Source organism: Drosophila miranda (genome assembly GCF_003369915.1).
Source record: "Drosophila miranda strain MSH22 chromosome Y unlocalized genomic scaffold, D.miranda_PacBio2.1 Contig_Y2_pilon, whole genome shotgun sequence".
Taxonomy (NCBI): domain Eukaryota; kingdom Metazoa; phylum Arthropoda; class Insecta; order Diptera; family Drosophilidae; genus Drosophila; species Drosophila miranda.
Window position 1 is genome coordinate 31129204 of NW_022881614.1, and position 14915 is coordinate 31144118.

Below are 14915 nucleotides of genomic sequence, written 5' to 3' on the forward strand. Positions count from 1 at the left end.
GTCCCAGGTTCATCACATTTCCTACAACTGTCTCTGTTGGTGATGCCTAGCTTAGCTGCATGTGCAGCAGCCAGACAGTGACCTGTAAGTATTCCCACTAGCAATCTAGAGTCCTTTCGTGGTAGGTGCAGTAGGTAGTGGCTAAGTTTCTCGTTGCGTTCCTTGCACATTATCTTCGAGGTTCTGCATGTGGTACTGTTCCACCTGCTATCAGTCTGTGTTCTAGCCTGCTTCTCTAGATCGCATTGCACCGTTTAAGGGAGACAGGCACGTTCTTAGACGCCTTCCTTAGCTAGTACGTCCGCCGCTTCGTTTCCTTCGATGCCCTGGTGGCTGGGAACCCAATAGATCCGCACTGTCTTTGTCGTGCTTAGGATGTCTAATGCCTCCCTGCTCGCCAAGACACTTCTGGAACTGACCGCGGACTACTGCATGGATCTTATCGCCGCTTGGCTGTCGACGAATAGGTTGACCGCATCGTGTGCTCGTTCTGTCAGGAGAGCGACCTCCGCTGCTTTCCCGATGGCAAAAACTTCTGCCTGGAATATGCTGCATTGGTCCGGTAGCTTATACGACAGCCTTATCTCAGGGTCTGTACAGTATAGGCCCGCTCCTACTCCTCCGTCCATCTTGGAGCCGTCTGTGTATATATTGAGGTGCTCAGTTTGGTCCCTTCCAATTTTCCAGTCTTCAGGTCCCAAAGATGTGGTTGTTTTGACGTCAAGGCAAGTTTGGGGGGTCATGTAATCAGTTGATCCGGTCATGTCCCTGCCAATTGAACTGTGCCCGTATCCTTGTATCGATAGGTTTCCTGATGCTATAAGGCGTTGTGCTGCCTTTCCCGCAATCAGGCGAGCGTGAATGTCCAGGGGGTCGATTCCGAGTACAGTTTCGCTAGTACGTCCGCCGCTTCGTTTCCTTCGATGCCCTGGTGGCTGGGAACCCAATAGATCCGCACTGTCTTTGTCGTGCTTAGGATGTCTAATGCCTCCCTGCTCGCCAAGACACTTCTGGAACTGACCGCGGACTACTGCATGGATCTTATCGCCGCTTGGCTGTCGACGAATAGGTTGACCGCATCGTGTGCTCGTTCTGTCAGGAGAGCGACCTCCGCTGCTTTCCCGATGGCAAAAACTTCTGCCTGGAATATGCTGCATTGGTCCGGTAGCTTATACGACAGCCTTATCTCAGGGTCTGTACTGTTCACGCCCGTTCCTACTCCTCCGTCCATCTTGGAGCCGTCTGTGTATATATTGAGGTGCTCAGTTTGGTCCCTTCCAATTTTCCAGTCTTCAGGTCCCAAAGATGTGGTTGTTTTGACGTCAAGGCAAGTTTGGGGGGTCATGTAATCAGTTGATCCGGTCATGTCCCTGCCAATTGAACTGTGCCCGTATCCTTGTATCGATAGGTTTCCTGATGCTATAAGGCGTTGTGCTGCCTTTCCCGCAATCAGGCGAGCGTGAATGTCCAGGGGGTCGATTCCGAGTACAGTTTCGAGTGCTTTTGATGGGGTTGACCTCAGCGCCCCTGTAATTCAGAGCAGAGCCTGTCGCTGAGTCTTTTCCATAAGCTTATGGTATGTCTTCTTTTCAGTAGCCTGCCACCACACTAAGGCTCCATACAGCAGAGTTGGTCGCACCACCGAGATGTAGATCCAGTGCATTAGAGCAGGTGACAGGCCCCATGTGCTGCTGAGCATCTTCTTGGATGCATAAAGCGCAATGGTAGCCTTCTTCACCCTTTCCACTACATTGGGCCTCCATGCCAGCTTGCTGTCAATTTTGGTAAATTTTCGGGGGGTCCATATCGGTACCTTGTACCTCTTGGTAAAGAGGATGAGGTCCGTCTTGTCCGCGTTGATACTGTGTCCTACCTCTTCCGCCCACTCACGTATCTCCCTGAGTGTACGTTCCATTATGGAGCTGAGGGTCGATGGACATACACCCGTAATAAGTATGCTTATGTCGTCTGCATAAGCTGTTATTTTTGGGGCCTTCCTTTCAAATCTCTTAATGAGGTCGTCGACCACCAAATTCCACAGTAGTGGCGACAGGACTCCACCTTGAGGTGTGCCTCTGTGTGCCCCCTTTACCATGGAAGCAGTGCCCCACTCCGGTTGCACCCGTCTACAACTTAGGAGGTTTTTGATCCAGACGTTGATTGCAGGGTGTATGTTATTCGCTTCTAGGCGACTTGTTATTGCGGTTGTTGCCACGTTGTTGAATGCTCCTGAGATGTCCACAAATGCTCCCAAAGCATACTTTTTGTTGTGAAGGGTGCTCTCGATGGTGGCTACTAGCGAGTGTAGTGCCGTCTCCACTGATTTCCCCTTGGTGTAGGCGTGTTGGTTTGTTGACATCAGTCCGAATTCTATATGTTTAAACATAATTTATAAAGATCAATTCGCCTCCTGGCCGCTCCGCTCTTTCTCTTCTCTTCTTGGAGCTCTTCCCGATTGGTTTCTGTCTCATTCTTTTGCTTAATATAACGCTAATTTAAGATTTATATTTTATATAATGCATCTTTTTACTTTGTATGGAATAACACTTAATTATACATTCACATTATATAGTTTGATTTGATTTCAGTTGTAATCATAACGAAACAGAAGAATGTCTGTGCGGGCTGCTGTTTTCAAAAAATTCAAAATATTGAACATACTCAAAAAAGTCGAAAAAATAAAATGACTGACATAAATGCAATTTGTAATTGTCTGAAAGGGATTTCGCAATAGAGTAGTAGTTCCTTCTTTTCCTTCCTATGGCTTGTGTGTGTTTAAGTGTGTGCCTCGTGGTTCATTGGTTGCCTTTGTTGTACGTAGTATAGTATCAAACCACTAAATACTTGCCCGTATAAATGTTGTCGTTTAAATATTTATTTATATTGTGAGGACCCATACTGGGAGCCTCACATAGTAACGAGAGTTAATTGATTAAAAAGACAACCTGAAAATATAAGACATCGCAATGGAGCGAGATTTGTATCAGTAAAAATCATCTTCTAGTTAATTTTTGCATAGCCGAAATCCCGCCAAACGGCCAGCTCACACAGAATAGCCGCAAAGAGAACAGCGAACAGAGAGAGCCACGCTCAGCCGGCAACAGAGCAGATCTCTTTCGAGAAAGTCCCGTTGGCCCGAAAACGAGCGCCAGGCGTGGTGAGAGCGTCGAGCGACCGTGGCGAGAGCGGGAGTCGATTTTCGGAAGCGAGCAAGACGGAACGCCGCGGAGTGACTAGAAAAGCAAGAAAAAGTGTTGAACGGCCGGGCGCCCAAGAAGTGGAGAAGAATGGACGAGCTGCAGGAGCACAGACGCCGGATCCGCGGGTGAGCTGGCCGATGGCCCAGGTAGTAGTAGAAGTAGCAGGGAGTGCGAGGGAAACCATGCCAATAAAACTTCGATCATATGACTAAGAATTCTACTGCTTCCATTTGCTTTCCCCGGTCGGACCACCGGCTGCAGTCATCTCTCCCCCTTCCCCTTCCGTTTTCCTGGCTGTTTTCGGTCCCTACGCTCCCGCTCTGACTCTGGCAACAGGGTTTTACCCTGCTGGAGTGAGAAGTGGTACGCGTTTCGGCGGGTGCACCCCCCTTCCTTTTTTCTAGCCATGCTTGGTCCCTACGCTCCCGCCCTGACTCTGGCAACAGGGTTTTACCCTGCTGGAGTAAGAAGCGGTATGCGTTCTCTCCCTTTCCTCCTCCTCACCGGACCCGCGGCTCACCTCGACCCTGGGCAGACTGATAATGACCCCAGCCTAGGATCACTACTTTACAGATGGCGCCCGAGCAGGGACTGTTGAGACAATTCAAACGATAGTTTTCTGGGGGGATTTCACCCTTCGTGGCCTAAAGACCCACAAGTAGATCGCGTAGGTAGCGCCGCATCAAACCGAGGACGACAAAGAGTGCGTGCGAGAGAGACAGAAAATCAGTCTGAGCGTGACGTCGGGCGCTGCGTAGCTACTGAAAATTGATTTCTTGCTTTTGGCTACAAAAATGATCCGATCTGATCCAGATTCAGCAATCTGATAGATATGGTCATTATCTATGATTCTGCGTTTTTAGTTTTCTCGAATGTGCAATATTGTGGATTGATTCTGGCTATAATCATTATACGATCTGGTTTAGATTTTGCACTGTAGAAGATATGGTCATCCTCACCGATTCTGCGTTTTTGGTTTTATCGTATCTTTAAAAATCGTATCATTTTATTTTGTTTTTCTTTAGCCCATTATGTGCTTTACATGTTTGTGATTTGTATTTTCTTTATTTCGTTTACGTTTCTTTATATGCGTTTATAAGTCGAATACTCCAATTTTCCATTTACTAATGATATGCGCACCAAACTAATTTCCACTCGGCGCCATTAACAGAAAACTGAAAACCGAAAATGCAAAAGAATACAACTCAAAAAATAGATTTGTATGCTACAAAATTTTAATTTAAGTAAGTCATAAAGAAGGCAATTCAAGTATAGTATACCACCGAATTCTATAGGTTAGGTTAGGTTAACCCGGACGGCCCTCAGCGGGGCCACGCATAGGCCAATCTGGCCCTTAGTTATTCGGATAGGGGGGTGTATGAACCGTCGCGGGAGTGTTTAGGTGGTTTTAAAGTCCCCGAGAATCGAGGTGTTTTTAGCATAGGCCAGCAGTGCCTGAGGCGTCCTTTTGGAGGCATCTTCCAGTGATGCCAGCACTGGGGCGCCCAGGTATCTCCTCCTTGCCCTTGAGAGAGCCGGACAGTAGCAGATGAGATGTTCCAGGGTTTCGATAGTCCCAGGTTCATCACATTTCCTACAACTGTCTCTGTTGGTGATGCCTAGCTTAGCTGCATGTGCAGCAGCCAGACAGTGACCTGTAAGTATTCCCACTAGCAATCTAGAGTCCTTTCGTGGTAGGTGCAGTAGGTAGTGGCTAAGTTTCTCGTTGCGTTCCTTGCACATTATCTTCGAGGTTCTGCATGTGGTACTGTTCCACCTGCTATCAGTCTGTGTTCTAGCCTGCTTCTCTAGATCGCATTGCACCGTTTAAGGGAGACAGGCACGTTCTTAGACGCCTTCCTTAGCTAGTACGTCCGCCGCTTCGTTTCCTTCGATGCCCTGGTGGCTGGGAACCCAATAGATCCGCACTGTCTTTGTCGTGCTTAGGATGTCTAATGCCTCCCTGCTCGCCAAGACACTTCTGGAACTGACCGCGGACTACTGCATGGATCTTATCGCCGCTTGGCTGTCGACGAATAGGTTGACCGCATCGTGTGCTCGTTCTGTCAGGAGAGCGACCTCCGCTGCTTTCCCGATGGCAAAAACTTCTGCCTGGAATATGCTGCATTGGTCCGGTAGCTTATACGACAGCCTTATCTCAGGGTCTGTACAGTATAGGCCCGCTCCTACTCCTCCGTCCATCTTGGAGCCGTCTGTGTATATATTGAGGTGCTCAGTTTGGTCCCTTCCAATTTTCCAGTCTTCAGGTCCCAAAGATGTGGTTGTTTTGACGTCAAGGCAAGTTTGGGGGGTCATGTAATCAGTTGATCCGGTCATGTCCCTGCCAATTGAACTGTGCCCGTATCCTTGTATCGATAGGTTTCCTGATGCTATAAGGCGTTGTGCTGCCTTTCCCGCAATCAGGCGAGCGTGAATGTCCAGGGGGTCGATTCCGAGTACAGTTTCGAGTGCTTTTGATGGGGTTGACCTCAGCGCCCCTGTAATTCAGAGCAGAGCCTGTCGCTGAGTCTTTTCCATAAGCTTATGGTATGTCTTCTTTTCAGTAGCCTGCCACCACACTAAGGCTCCATACAGCAGAGTTGGTCGCACCACCGAGATGTAGATCCAGTGCATTAGAGCAGGTGACAGGCCCCATGTGCTGCTGAGCATCTTCTTGGATGCATAAAGCGCAATGGTAGCCTTCTTCACCCTTTCCACTACATTGGGCCTCCATGCCAGCTTGCTGTCAATTTTGGTAAATTTTCGGGGGGGTCCATATCGGTACCTTGTACCTCTTGGTAAAGAGGATGAGGTCCGTCTTGTCCGCGTTGATACTGTGTCCTACCTCTTCCGCCCACTCACGTATCTCCCTGAGTGTACGTTCCATTATGGAGCTGAGGGTCGATGGACATACACCCGTAATAAGTATGCTTATGTCGTCTGCATAAGCTGTTATTTTTGGGGCCTTCCTTTCAAATCTCTTAATGAGGTCGTCGACCACCAAATTCCACAGTAGTGGCGACAGGACTCCACCTTGAGGTGTGCCTCTGTGTGCCCCCTTTACCATGGAAGCAGTGCCCCACTCCGGTTGCACCCGTCTACAACTTAGGAGGTTTTTGATCCAGACGTTGATTGCAGGGTGTATGTTATTCGCTTCTAGGCGACTTGTTATTGCGGTTGTTGCCACGTTGTTGAATGCTCCTGAGATGTCCACAAATGCTCCCAAAGCATACTTTTTGTTGTGAAGGGTGCTCTCGATGGTGGCTACTAGCGAGTGTAGTGCCGTCTCCACTGATTTCCCCTTGGTGTAGGCGTGTTGGTTTGTTGACATCAGTCCGAATTCTATATGTTTAAACATAATTTATAAAGATCAATTCGCCTCCTGGCCGCTCCGCTCTTTCTCTTCTCTTCTTGGAGCTCTTCCCGATTGGTTTCTGTCTCATTCTTTTGCTTAATATAACGCTAATTTAAGATTTATATTTTATATAATGCATCTTTTTACTTTGTATGGAATAACACTTAATTATACATTCACATTATATAGTTTGATTTGATTTCAGTTGTAATCATAACGAAACAGAAGAATGTCTGTGCGGGCTGCTGTTTTCAAAAAATTCAAAATATTGAACATACTCAAAAAAGTCGAAAAAATAAAATGACTGACATAAATGCAATTTGTAATTGTCTGAAAGGGATTTCGCAATAGAGTAGTAGTTCCTTCTTTTCCTTCCTATGGCTTGTGTGTGTTTAAGTGTGTGCCTCGTGGTTCATTGGTTGCCTTTGTTGTACGTAGTATAGTATCAAACCACTAAATACTTGCCCGTATAAATGTTGTCGTTTAAATATTTATTTATATTGTGAGGACCCATACTGGGAGCCTCACATAGTAACGAGAGTTAATTGATTAAAAAGACAACCTGAAAATATAAGACATCGCAATGGAGCGAGATTTGTATCAGTAAAAATCATCTTCTAGTTAATTTTTGCATAGCCGAAATCCCGCCAAACGGCCAGCTCACACAGAATAGCCGCAAAGAGAACAGCGAACAGAGAGAGCCACGCTCAGCCGGCAACAGAGCAGATCTCTTTCGAGAAAGTCCCGTTAGCCCGAAAACGAGCGCCAGGCGTGGTGAGAGCGTCGAGCGACCGTGGCGAGAGCGGGAGTCGATTTTCGGAAGCGAGCAAGACGGAACGCCGCGGAGTGACTAGAAAAGCAAGAAAAAGTGTTGAACGGCCGGGCGCCCAAGAAGTGGAGAAGAATGGACGAGCTGCAGGAGCACAGACGCCGGATCCGCGGGTGAGCTGGCCGATGGCCCAGGTAGTAGTAGAAGTAGCAGGGAGTGCGAGGGAAACCATGCCAATAAAACTTCGATCATATGACTAAGAATTCTACTGCTTCCATTTGCTTTCCCCGGTCGGACCACCGGCTGCAGTCATCTCTCCCCCTTCCCCTTCCGTTTTCCTGGCTGTTTTCGGTCCCTACGCTCCCGCTCTGACTCTGGCAACAGGGTTTTACCCTGCTGGAGTGAGAAGTGGTACGCGTTTCGGCGGGTGCACCCCCCTTCCTTTTTTCTAGCCATGCTTGGTCCCTACGCTCCCGCCCTGACTCTGGCAACAGGGTTTTACCCTGCTGGAGTAAGAAGCGGTATGCGTTCTCTCCCTTTCCTCCTCCTCACCGGACCCGCGGCTCACCTCGACCCTGGGCAGACTGATAATGATCCTAGGATCACTACTTTACAGATGGCGCCCGAGCAGGGACTGTTGAGACAATTCAAACGATAGTTTTCTGGGGGGATTTCACCCTTCGTGGCCTAAAGACCCACAAGTAGATCGCGTAGGTAGCGCCGCATCAAACCGAGGACGACAAAGAGTGCGTGCGAGAGAGACAGAAAATCAGTCTGAGCGTGACGTCGGGCGCTGCGTAGCTACTGAAAATTGATTTCTTGCTTTTGGCTACAAAAATGATCCGATCTGATCCAGATTCAGCAATCTGATAGATATGGTCATTATCTATGATTCTGCGTTTTTAGTTTTCTCGAATGTGCAATATTGTGGATTGATTCTGGCTATAATCATTATACGATCTGGTTCAGATTTTGCACTGTAGAAGATATGGTCATCCTCACCGATTCTGCGTTTTTGGTTTTATCGTATCTTTAAAAATGTGGATGCCACAGATTTTCGTCCTTTGTGGGGGCGGAAGTGGGCGGGGCGAAGTTTTGAAATATTTTTGTAGCAGTGACATATCATAGAAGTCCGGATCCAAAACATCGTTGCTCTAGCTCTTATAGTCTTTGAGCACTAGGCGCTGAAGAGGACGGACGGACGGACGGACGGACGGACGGACAGACGGACAGACAGACAGGGCTCAATCGACTCGGCTATTGATGCTGATCAAGAATATATATACTTTATGGGGTCGGAAACGATTCCTTCTGGACGTTACACACATCCACTTTTACCACAAATCTAATATACCCCAATACTCATTTTGAGTATCGGGTATAAAAATACAAGTGAAGCACCAGCGACGAAGCAGCACGCAAAGCAGAACGAAAATTCCGTGGTCCCCGTTATACTCGGGCAAAACCATGCGGGATCATAGCGCCCGGTACAGTGGGGAAAGAGCCAAGGGCAGCCAGACCTCCGTTACATTTCAGTGGGGAGAGAGGGGGTGAAGACCGGAGAACAGTTCTGGGCGTCGGCGGCGGGGATGTGAAGAACGACCCACGAGTATAATACATGCAATTATCCATTCCTCATACTACCCGCACCCCCCGATCTTCGACTATTTACCTAACCATTCGCCCGCGGCTCTCTCGCGTGGTAGTAGTAGTAGCAGTAGTCCTCAGCCTTCGATCAGTATACAACGCGCGAAAAACCAGTAGTCCTTAGCCTTCGGTCAACATACAACGTGTGAAACACAGTAGTCCTCAGCCTTCGATCAGTATACAACGCGCGAAAAGACAGTAGTCCTCAGCCTTCGGCCAATATACAACGTGTGAAACAGAGTGATCCCCTGCCTTCGATCGGAACACAACGGGCAATACAGCGGTCAGCATACAACGTGCGAAAGACAGCGATCCCGCGTCTTCTGTCCAACTCGCGCTCCCTCCGTAGCTGAACACGAACCAACGGATTCTCATCGGAACGATCCTGCAGAAACCAACGACTAAAGTACCCCTGAACAAGCGCGTGTTAATTGGGCCAGCCCAATCTCCAGCCCCGTCTCCAGGTCCCCGACCAGGACGGCCCACCGGTAATTCACCACCGAATAGTCTCGCACGCGTCCTCGCCGTTTAAGGATTCAGAGCCCCGTCTTTCGCCGCATCATTAGCTACGTTTTTCGATTCTTCGGGCGACGCCCCAGACATTCGATCGTGGACCACGTGCAGCAGCAGTGACCCGGACCAACTCAGCATGGGAGTCAAGTGGATTTCGGTTAGGCGCAAAAACGAGTTGGAGACGATTACCGCGGAGATTGGGTTAGACAGTGCTGGAACTGTCGAAGAGTTGAGACGTCGACTCGCGACCTTCGCAAACTCGGCCGATTTACCAAGTACGGTGCGCTCTCGGTTGGAGGAACTGGAGGCCCAGTACGGAGTCGCCGTGACTCCAGAGGTTAAACCACTTTCTCCCCGCCCTTCTACACTCGCGCCTCTTAGCCTACAAACCCATCCCCCGGCTGCGTATGATGTCGTACCCGCCAGTAGCCGTAGTATCGTGGCGTCGGGATCCGCTGTGCCGGTAGAGAGCCTGCTCCACGGCATCGACGTCGGTGCCGCGCAGAGAAACCTGCACGGTAGCAAGGACCCATCAACGAAGGGGCCCACCTGGAACGAGGAGCATTTTAACGCTGCGATCACCGAGACAATGGTCCGCTGGGGAATCGTGTTTGATGGGTCCGGCGATCCGTTAAGTTTCCTTGAGCACGTGCAAGAGAGGGAAGCCACTTATAGGATAGATCTACGACACTTATCACAAGGAATCCTCGTGTTGTTGACCGCTCGGGCCGAGAGTTGGTTTCGAACGAGCCGCCTCAGTGGAGAACCATGGGAGACCTTCCGCAAAGAGTTTTCAGAGTTTTTTTTGCCTCCCCGGTACTTTCAACGGCTAGAGGACGAGATCCGAACCCATTTTCAACGACCAAAAGAAGCGTTTAAAACGTACCTCGTGGACATTAGACTAATGATGCAGCGCGCGGGATACACCGAGGCTCAGGAATTGGAAAGGATATACGATAACATGCTCCCGGAATACCAGTTGTTTACGAGGCGAAAAGATTTTGATTCTCTCACCGAACTAACGCAACTGGTTGTGAACTTCGAGGTGACGCGTAACAAGGGCCCGTCGGAACTCACGGGCTACGCGAACCAAGCACGAGACACCCATCCCCGGGAAACTTCAGGGCCAACGAACGGCCAACGAGGACCAAGGAATCACGCGGCTGCGAGGACACAGGATCTCCGGCTCGATAGAACCCAGGTGAGGGATTGGTCGACGGACTCGCAGCAGCCGGATGCCAGGAATGGAACCATCATCCAAGACGCCGACACCATAATCGACGTGCACCATGCTTGTAGGAACTGCGGCGGGTCCGGACACTTCTCCAGGGAGTGTGAACGGCCCCAAGTCTTATACTGCTGGGACTGCGGCCGTCGCGGGCTACGCACCATCGAATGCTGTCGCAGGAATTCGTCGGGAAACGGACAGGCGCTTCACTCGGCGCTCACAAGAGTACATATCGACCGGGCGAAGACCGCCACTCCCACCCCGAGGCAGTAAAGGGAACCCTGCGGCTGGAAAGAGGACTAATTCGCGCGCAAGTAACCATGGAAGGAGAGGACCTGCTCGCTACTCTGGACACAGGCGCCACACGGAGCTTCGTTAGCGAACGCAAAGCTCTGGAGCTGGACGGACACAATTTAGCGATGGTACGAACGACGATCAGATTGGCGGATGGGTCCCTCCGGGAATTGACTCAGGCGCTGATGGCAGACATACGATTAGGAGATCAACAAGTAAAGATGCCGGTGCTGGTAATGAAAGACGTGCTGGATGACGTCCTCCTCGGAATGGATTTTCTTTGCGGAATAGACGCGACCCTGCAGTGTGGAGGAGTCCCCTTGCGCCTGAAATTTAAACACAGCCATGATACCAGGACTCAAGACATAGGATCCACATCCAGCCTGGATCAACCTACGAATCTCAGCCGAGACCCGATCACCCAGCATCGGGACCCGACGAGGAACGACGTACCCAACGAGGAGTGCGTGGCCGATCCCCTGGGATCCATGATGGTGAGGTGGGAAAAACTTGCGAGGGACGACGTACCAAACGAGACGTGCGTGGCTGTCCCTTCAAGGGATTCTAGGAATTCGGACGAGGTTTCGACCCCGGCAGGATACCAACCCTGATGGACATCGGCGCTCCCCGGCCTCGACCCCAGAGCCATGCGGAAAAACCCCTTCCGAGTACACGAGGTACAACGGCGATCCAAGAGACGAATGGTTGCAACAAGAACTGAAACAATTCGACGGCCTCAGCGGAGTGTCCCCCATTGCAGAACACACCATCGTGATGCGCGATAACAAGCCTATAAAACAACGTTATTATCCAAAAAACCCCGCTATGCAAGCCGTCATTAATAAACAGGTCGACGAGCTGCTTAAGGAAGGGAAAATTGAACCTTCGAAGAGTCCACAAGAGTGCATAGACTTCCGACAGTTGAACGCGCGATCAATCCCCGACGCGTACCCCCTCCCCAGGATTCAACACATATTGGAAAAGCTGAGAGATGCCAGGTACATATCGACCCTGGATCTGAAGAGCGGCTACTGGCAAATTCCGCTTGCCCCAGCCAGCCGCGAGTGCACGGCGTTCACCGTGCCGGGCCGCGGATTGTTTCACTGGAAAGTGATGCCTTTTGGCCTTCACTCCGCCGGCGCGACCATCCAGCGAGCACTGGATAGCGTGATTGGCCCTGACATGGAACCACACGCATTCGCCTATCTTGACGATATTATCGTTATCGGGCACACAGTGGAGGCCCACATGCGGCATCTCGGGACAGTTCTACAGCGGCTGCGCAAGGCTAATCTTCGACTCAGCCAGGACAAATGCAGCTTCTTCAAACGCAGACTGAAATATTTAGGGCACGTCATCAGCGGGAACGGCATACACACGGATCCTGACAAGATCGCCGCAGTGCGCAACCTGAAACCCCCTGCAGGTGTCAAGGAACTTCGCCGGTGCATCGGTATGGCCTCCTGGTACCGGCGATTTGTACCCAACCTTTCCGAACCCATGACTGCGTTGTTAAGGAAAGATTGGCAATGGGAATGGTCGGAAGAACAGAAAAAAGCCTTCGAGGAGTTGAAGATCAGGTTAACTGAAGCGCCGGTTCTCGCCTGCCCTGATTTTCATGAAAAATTCTCATTGCAAACCGACGCTAGCGAACAAGGATTAGGAGCCGTTCTTACGCAAAAGATAAGGGACGAGGAACGAGTAATAGTCTACGCGAGTCGACGCTTGTCCAAAGCCGAGGAGAACTACTCCGTTACTGAGAAGGAATGCTTGGCAATAGTGTGGTCAATCCGTAAGCTGCGCTGTTACATGGAAGGATACCGATTCGACGTGATCACGGACCATCTCGCCCTGAAATGGATCAACTCGATCGACAGCCCCACTGGACGGATAGCACGTTGGGCTTTAGAGCTGCAGCAGTATCAATTCGATATCCACTATCGCCGAGGGAAGCAAAACGTGGTAGCAGATGCACTTTCCCGCCAACCATTGGAGTTACTACATCAAGCTCTGGAAGAAGAGTCACAGTGCAAGTGCATCAGGAAAATGTTGGCGAGAATCAGGCAGCAGCCGGGCAAATACGAAAACTACCGAAGCGAGAGTGGACAACTGTATCGGCGACTGCACACCGTGCCCGAAGAGGAAGACTCCACCCCATGGAAACTCTGCGTTGCTGCAGACCATAGACGACGCGTACTAAAAGAATGCCATGACCACCCGACGGCCGGACATCTGGGAATCCGAAAAACAAGCACACGAGTCGCCCAAAAGTACTACTGGCCAGGCCTGTTCCGCCGTGTGCCAAAAATAAGAGGTGAGCCAGTTCAAACCGGCGGGGAAAATGTTCACCAGACAAGTTGACGAACCCTTCAGCGTGCTATGCGCAGACTTTGTTGGGCCGTTGCTTCGCTCCAAACATGAAAACACCGTCCTCCTTGTCTTCTTCGACGCATTTAGTAAGTGGGTCGAACTGGTGCCTCTACGCAAGGCAACTACGCCCCACCTGGAAAGATCGTTCCGAATCCTTCCGAATCCTCAGCCGCTTTGGTACCCCTCGTACCTTCGTTTGCGACAATGGGGCACAGTTTACCAGCCGATCGTTCAAAGGGTTCTGCAAAAGACTAGGGATGGAACTTCAGCACACTGCCCCGTACACTCCCCAACAAAATCCAACGGAACGCGCGAACAGAACAATTAAAACGATGCTGGCGCAATACATCGACGAAAAACAGAACACTTGGGATGAACTCTTGCCAGAAATCACGCTCGCGATTAACTCTAGCGTGTCCGATTCAACGCGATTCAGCCCCGCGTTTTTGATCCAAGGTCGCGAGCCAAGACTGCCAGGCGCCTTGTATGATGAGGTTACGCCAGGAACGGGAACCAGCATCACCGACCCGGAGACCAGAGCCCGACAGATGAGAGAGGTGTTCGAAATCGTAAAAACAAACTGCGACAAAGCCGACAAAGCATCAGAGGAGCAAAAACGACATTACAACCTCCGCCGTAGGGAATGGAAGCCGGCTATCGGATCCCAAGTGATGCTACGTCGCCACACTCTGTCCAAGCTTCGCCTCCAAGTTGGCCTCGAAATACGAGGGACCATACCGGGTGACCAAGTTTCTCTCTCCGAATCTCGTCCGATTACAGATTCTAAACGGACGTAAGCAGCGGTCAGCTAGTTTGAAAGACCTGAAGGCATTCTACCCGACCATCGACGAAGATGACGAAAAGACCGACCAGAGCAGGACGGACAGTGCAGGCGACCCGGACCGAACCAATATACAACAATCTTGATTACAACGCGGATCTACTCAAATCGCCACAACGATGCTGACCCCCCGGATACACAGAGACGAAACCAATCAGGAACCCGGATATCTTGCGAGGAACGACGCACCGAACGAGGCGTGCGTGGCTGCTCCTCCTGGACACATTCGCTTCAGGAACCCGGATATCTTGCGAGGAACGACGCACCGAACGAGGCGTGCGTGGCTGCTCCTCCTGGACACATCCGCTTCAGGAACCCGGATATCTTGCAAGGAACGACGCACCGAACGAGGCGTGCGTGGCTGCACCTCCTGGACACATCCGCTTCAGGGTGGTCAGGATATCCTACGAAGAAGCGGGCGTGGCTGTTCCTTCAAGGGCAAACCGCAACCGTGATTATACCGAAGGGACCAACCAAGGCCGACATTTTGGAGATTCACATTAAGTCTATAACCACTCCGCCGCACTCGTAGGGTATCAAAGTATTTCTTGCCTGTAGTCAACAAGTCTATTCCTATTCACAGCTCATCGAATGCTAGAGACCCCCGCCGACGGAGAACCACGACAAAAGCCAAGTCCGAGCCCCCAGTAGATTGGGAGATCATCGAGGAACTGATTCTTCGCCCCACTCCGCGAGAA

The 14915-nt window shown here is 50.6% G+C and overlaps 1 protein-coding gene across 1 annotated transcript in view; it reads right to left on the reverse strand.

The window, feature by feature from the left end:
* The window catches only part of LOC117193175, a 98458-nt gene that overhangs the window by 68203 nt on the left and 15340 nt on the right, over positions 1-14915 (reverse strand). The gene's annotated exons all lie outside the window — the stretch shown is intronic.